Below are 6,893 nucleotides of genomic sequence, written 5' to 3'. Positions count from 1 at the left end.
CCATTTATATATACACTTTTTTCCTCATGTGAATATTTAGAAGATAATCTTTCATTTCTCTACAGTGTAGGTTCTTGGCATTATTGGAAGTGACTGCATCTAAACAATGATTGTTTAAATGTACTCAACCACTTTACTGCAAGACAAGGTTGGTTGTGTCCTATAGCTACCTTTTAAAAATTAGGTAAATATTCATCCTTGAAAAAAGTGTAAGAATGAGCTGATTTGTTCTTTATTATCCATTTCCTGACAGTCTGCTAACCCAGATCACCAGTCAAGAAGACAGAGGATTTTGCAGAAGAAAATCAATACACGAATATTTTAAATCAACCCAAAAAAGTTCAAAAGTTTATTTCAATATCATCCCATAAGAAACAAAGTGGTAAATTCCTTCCTGCTAAGACATCTCCTCCTCTCACTTTGCAACTATTGTTTCTGAGAGAAAAAAGGTATGCCACTTAACTTTAAAATTTAATTTTCAACAGTCTTTCAGGGAAAATCTTGCCTTAAACATTTTCCAATATATAATCTACAAGTTTGTGTACATTATTTATTCAAAAAATTCTTCAGTTATTCTAGATGTCTTGCATCTGCATCCTGTAGAATTATTACAGTGGCTTTAGATGGAAAAAAGGATTAAACTCTATAGTCAAACAGAGATCTATCAGTCATCCTTGACATTTCTCTAAACCATCCTTAAGCTTTGGATGTGAAATGGTATCTTTTTCAACATAGTCATTTCAGGCACTAAAAATCCAATCATACTTATTAGAATATCATCAGCAAAATCTACTTTGAGATAAACTGAACCATCAGAAATTTTTGTCTTTATATCCCTGGACCCATTGCTGCTTGTGAGGTTTCTATTAAGAGTTAAAATAAAAAAAAAACCCTAACTTTCAGTGTTGGTGGGTTTTTTTGCAAGGAAAACAAATATAGGCGAAAGGTGGAAAAACTAAATCAAGATCACATGCCTCTACCGCTCTACAAGGAAAGGATTGCATATCATTCTGTGTCTGAACTGCTTTTGGATCAGTTTTTCAAAAACATACTAGTCCATTGTTAGCAGTTTGCTGTCAGAAGTGTGCTGGAATGTATGCCCAATCTTAACTAGGTCTATATCATTCCACCATTCTTTGGTAGTATTTTCCTAAGAGAAATCTGCAGAACTATAAGTCTGATGTATGCTATTATGCTGTAAAAAGTTACTTGTACTATTTTAATCTCCAGCAGATACTGTTTTTTCAGAAGTCTTTTGCTTGCTGGTAGATTTACAGTGCCATTGAAAGATGAATCACATGAACTTCTAGATGTATGTAGAAGCCTCTCAGTAATTAAATCTATGTTTCTCTTCATGACCCCTGACAATACTTCTTCCAGTTCTCTTTGGATCCCTTCTTCCAGAAGAAAGTAATCTTCCAAAGGAAAGTAATTTTAAAAACCATCAACATTCCACAGGAGAAGAAATTTGTTCATCTGTATGAGGTAAAGAATTTCCAAATTCTCATTACAAAACATTTTCATCACAAGCAAACCTGAGGCTGTATGAAAATTCTCTTCTACTGCAGTATCCACTTTCTGACGGTATCACAATATTTAGAGCAAATTCATTATTTTCATCAAGACTAGTTTAAAGATTTTCATTTGAAGGGCTTAGAGTTTGTCCTAATTCATCTACAGGTCTTGGAACAATTTGTTCACGATCAGTTTATCCAACAAGGTTAAAGTTCTCAACTTCAGCAATCAATCTAGCAAGGACTTTTTTCTGAGTATACTCTAAGAACCTTCACTTCATCCAATTCACCAAAAATTTCACATTTTCTGGTTTAAGAAGGACTCCAAGACAACATGCAATATTCCTCTATACAGTGTTTTTTGTTCCAGGAAGAAGATTACTATGGAGAACAGAGACTGGTTGATATTCCATGCCCTACATTTGATCTATCGCATCAGTTAGTTGCAGCATCTGCATATGAGTACACTTTGCTTCCCAGGATTCTTGGGATACTGTCGTGGCTTAACCCCAGCCAAAAAACAAACACCACACAGCTGCTAGCTCACTCACTCCCCCACCAGTAGGATCAGGGAGAGAATTGGAAGGGTACAAGCTAGAAAACTCGTGGGTTGAGATAAAGACAGTTTAATAGGGAAAGCAAAAGCCACACACACAAGCAAAGCAAAACAAGGAATGAATTCACTGCTTCCCATGGGCAGGCACAAGTTCAGCCATCTCCAGGAGAGCAGGGCCTCATCACATGTAACAGTTACTCAGGAAGACAAATGCCATCACTCCAAATGTCCCCCCCCCTTCCTCCTTCTTCCCCCCACTTTATATACTGAGCATGACACCATATGGTCTGGAATAACCCTTTGGTCAGTTTGGGGCACCTGTTCTGGCTGTGTCTCCTCCCAACCTCCCCCACACCCCCAACTTCCTTGCCAACGTGGCATTATAAAAAGCAGAAAAGGCCTTGGTTCTATGTAAACCCTGCTCAGCAACAACAAAAGCATCTCTATATTATCATCAGTGTTCAGCACTGTATTGGGTCTGGCTGAGATGGAGTTCATTCCCCCATAGCAGCCCTCACAGTGCTGTGCTTTGCATTGGTAGCTAGAAAGGTGTTGATAACACACCAGTGTTTTGGCTACTGCTGAGCACAGCATCAGCACTGTAACATTCCTTCCCCAAGTGAGGGCAAGATCCTGGGAGGGGACACAACCAGGCCAGCTGACCTAAAGTAACCAAAGGGATATTACATACCACATGATGTCAGCTCAGATATAAAAGCTAAGGAAAGGAGCAGGAAGGGGGGCATTTGTTGTTTCCAATGGCTGCCTGCTGAGAAACTGTTACATGTTGCTGTAGCTCTGCTTCCCGGGAAGTGGCCGGACATCATTTGCTAATGGGAAGTAGAGAATAAACCTTATTTTCTGCTTCGCTTGTGTGTGTGCAAACTTTTACTTTTTTTGCTTTAGTAAACTGCCTTATCTCAACCTATGAGTCATTTTCCATCTTATTCTCTCTCCCCTGTCCAGCTGGGAAGGGGAATGAGAGCAGCTTGGTGGGCACTTGGTGTCCAGCCAAAGTCAACCCACTACAAGCACAAATCCAAAACACAACCCCATACCAGCCATTAGGTTGAAAATTAACTACCCCAGCCAAAACCAGCACAGATGCTCAAGTGTCGGCTGTTACTTCTTCATTTACAGTATTTTTTCCTCTGAGCTTCTGCAACTGTGAATGAACATGCTGGTTGGCTAACATCAACCAGTGAATCAATCTATATGGAGTACAAACCAGAAAACTCTGGTTTGGGAGCATATAAAATGCAATCAGGCAAAATGGAATATTCAAAATCTCTTAGATCTGGTAAGAAGCCATCGTTCAAAGGAACTTCAACATGCCACATATTTGTGTGGCCAAGTTTCCATTCTCCTCCAAGTGTTTTTTGTTTGTTTTATTCCTATCAGTGCTGCTGTTCACACCCGGTCTACTTTAAAAATTGACCCAAGAAGTTATTCTCCCATCCCATTAGCACTGTTAAGAACACAAGTGAGAAGCCTCCTTTACAATATAAACAAATTGGGATCTGTAAGTATTTGTACCACAGGGGTGATTTTTACACTTTCATAGAATCATAGAATCAGCGGGGTAGGAAAGGACCTCTGAGATCATCAAGTCAAACCCTTGATCCACTACCGCCATGGTTACTAGACCATGGCACTAAGTGCCATATCCAGTCTCATCTTAAAAACCTCCAGGGATAGAGAATCCACCACTTCCCTGGGCAGCCCATTCCAATGCCTGATTACCCTCTCTGTAAAGAATTTCTTCCTAATATCTAACCTAAACCTCCCCTGGCACAGCTTAAGACCATGCCCTCTTGTCTTACTGATAGTTGCCTGGGAGAAGAGACCAACTCCCACCTGGCTACAACCTCCTTTCAGGTAGTTGTAGAGAGTGATGAGGTCTCCCCTGAGCCTCCTCTTCTCCAGGCTGAACAATCCCAGCTCCCTCAGCCTCTCCTCATAGGACTTGTGCTCGAGTCCCTTCACCAGCCTTGTTGCTCTTCTCTGGACCTGCTCCAGGCCCTCAATATCCTTCCTGAACTGAGGGGCCCAGAACTGGACACAGTACTCGAGGTGTGGCCTCACCAGTGCTGAGTACAGGGGAAGAATCGCTTCCCTGGACCTGTTGACCACACTGTTCCTGATACAGGCCAGAATGCCATTGGTCTTCTTGGCCACCTGGGCACACTGCTGGCTCATGTTCAGCTTCCTGTCAATCCAAACTCCCAGGTCCTTTTCTGCCTGGCTGCTCTCCAGCCACTCTGTGCCCAGCCTGTAGTGCTGCATTTAATGCAATGAAAGCTTTGGAACTGACAACAGAAAGCTAGCCTGAAATATCAATGTTATCTAGAGATCCAGTCCAGGATTTGGCTACAATAGCACCAAATTTTGGTGGTCATTGTCTCAAGAACATCAGTGGTTAATAAGCTCTAGCTTCTTGATAGCTTTGGAAATACCTATGCATGTTTAAATTGTATAACTGCACTTGGAACCTGGTTATCCCCTAAAGGGAGATGACCAAGGAGCTCAACCTCCCTACAGAATTACACCAAAGAAAAACTACAGTGAGTAAAAAAACACAAGGTTTTTGTCTTCTGACATTATAATCTGCAGCTAAGAAAAAATTTTCCTGCCTTTAAGTTCACCCCAAAACTCCACCACTTAGAAAAAACTGAACAGTTACTTATGGAAAATAACCCATTTGTTTACTCATAAATGGGTCTAATCCCCAGCACGTCACGACATTTTCAGTAAGTTTCTCATGTCGTCCATGCAGTCCTTAAACAGCCCGTTTGGCACTGCTACCCTGTGCCAAGACCCCTGGGGGCGGTGAGGCCAGCTGTCACCCCGCATTCCTGCAGGCAGCGACGAGCTGCAGTGGACTGCGATGGATGCTGAGACGAGATGGCCCGCCCTACCCCCCTACCAGAGAGTCATATCGAGGACGAGACACATACCTCCCTACTCCTCAAACAGGCTGACTAGAGCCCAAACCCCTTCCCTCACACCCTACGCTCAGCCGAGCCACCCCACACACTTATCTGAGGCAGGGGCGGTGCCGAACGAGCGGGCAGAACTAGCAGGGCAGCCCACCTCCCATCATCCGAGTTGTGGGTGGGAAGGGAGAATACACCTGCTCTCTGCGAACAACCCCCAAAAAACCCGCGCAACTCCACAACCAATTGGAGGTGTAGCGCCCCGCGCGGCTTTAAGCATCGCAAGAACACTACCCGCCTCCTCTGGTGCTAGGGAACAAGCAGAAGGCGGGGTTTTCGCAGACGCCATTTTTTAAAAAAAACCCCTGAGGTCGCTCTCGTTCTCCTTTACTACCTTCCATTGTCTCCACTGTTCCTGTCGCTCTTCTCGTGGCTCCTGTCAGGCAGGTAAAACAAACAAACAACCCAGGCACACTGCGGCGGTGTAGGATGGATGGTACCCCTCTCCTCGTGACGCTCAGGCCTGTCTCGCTGTAGTCCACACGGAGGGCGGGGCGAACTAGAGGCCATCCTTGCCCTGACGGGCAGCTGCCTTACCCAACGGGGCCGCAGTGGGCCCCCACGGGGGAGAGGAGGAGGAGGTGGTTGGGCTAGTCGTCTGGCGGTGCTGGTGGATTTGTGTGTTGGCAGTGGGAGCTGCTCACCTTTTTCTCTCGTACGTGGTGGGTGCAGGTAAGCGCGGTTCAGAGGGGGTGTTGCTTGCGCTGGGGGTGGGGTAGGGGGGATGAGTTAAGCCGGGCTGAAGGAAGTGAAGCTGTTGATCGTCCCCCTCTCGGCCCTGCTGTATGACACATAAATGCGGGAGGCCTGAGTCGCCGCCGGGCCCCAGGATTTTCGTGGACTCTCGCAGGGACAGTGCTCTTCCCCGCTGGCGGGGCTGCGGAATTGGGTAGGTCCGGGGACTGCTGCGTGGAGAAGGAGGGGGCCGGGAGTGACTCCTCCTTAGCTAGCGTGGTTTGGCGCAATGTGCGGACCCGAGGAGCCACATCTATTCTAAGGGAAGGGCGAAAAGGATGATCTGTGTCTGCCAGCAGCCGTCGCGCCTTGGCGGCCTTAGTGTGAGCATGGCGGCCCAACCGGTTGCGGCTCCCGGAGTGGCGATGTGGTGGAGGCAGATTGCACTAGCGTGTGCGCCCTAAGGCGGGGGGGGCGGTCGCCGCCGCATTCTAGCGCCTACCCTGAGTAACTGTGGATGGGGTAGTGAGTTTTGAGGAATTATGGTGGGCAGAGAGGAAGAGGAGTGAGGGCATTCTCTGCCGTGGCTTGTGCGGAAGCAGCCGTGCCAAAGCGATTGGGGAGCGCTCTGCAGCAGGGCCTGCTTTTAGGGGAGACCGGAGTTCTCGTGGCGGGGCTGTTGCGCTCTGTTGGCTCTGCTTGAGCTCGGGTGAGTGCCTCTGAGGGCCTCCTTTGTGTCTCCCTAGTCGTAGTGGGGGAAATCTTGTGACCGCGTGGTGGTAGTTTTTCGGCTCACGGCTCCGCCTAGCAATGGGTAGGCGCCATTACAGCAGCCGCCATTTCTGCTGGTCCCCGTCACCGCGGAGGTGGGTCTCGGACTGCGGGGGTTATATAACGGCGCCTTCCCCCTCCCACTTAGGGAGTGAGTTGGGATTTCGAGCGCTCGGCGGCTGGCTGGTTTTAGAAGCTGTGCGAGAGGTAAAGGTGAACGTCAGCCCGAGCACTGCTGGCGCGTGGGCTGCGGAAGGGGAGGTGTCCGGGCGGGAAGGACCGTTTGTCCCGGAGGAAGTGAGGTAGAGACGCGCCGGCATCTCCTAGCCCTCTACTCATGTCCGTGACTGCTTTATCCTTTCGATGTTTTCAAAACATTGC

General features: G+C 46.8%; 1 pseudogene; it reads right to left on the bottom strand.

Annotated features, from left to right (window-relative positions):
* Positions 1-546: 546 nt before the first annotated feature.
* LOC113959006 lies at positions 547-6,832 on the bottom strand (annotated as a pseudogene).
* Positions 6,833-6,893: the final 61 nt, after the last annotated feature.

Source organism: Corapipo altera, unplaced genomic scaffold (genome assembly GCF_003945725.1).
Source record: "Corapipo altera isolate COAL_440 unplaced genomic scaffold, ASM394572v1 61044, whole genome shotgun sequence".
In the NCBI taxonomy this organism is placed as follows: domain Eukaryota; kingdom Metazoa; phylum Chordata; class Aves; order Passeriformes; family Pipridae; genus Corapipo; species Corapipo altera.
This window is presented reverse-complemented; position numbering and strand designations above follow the sequence as displayed.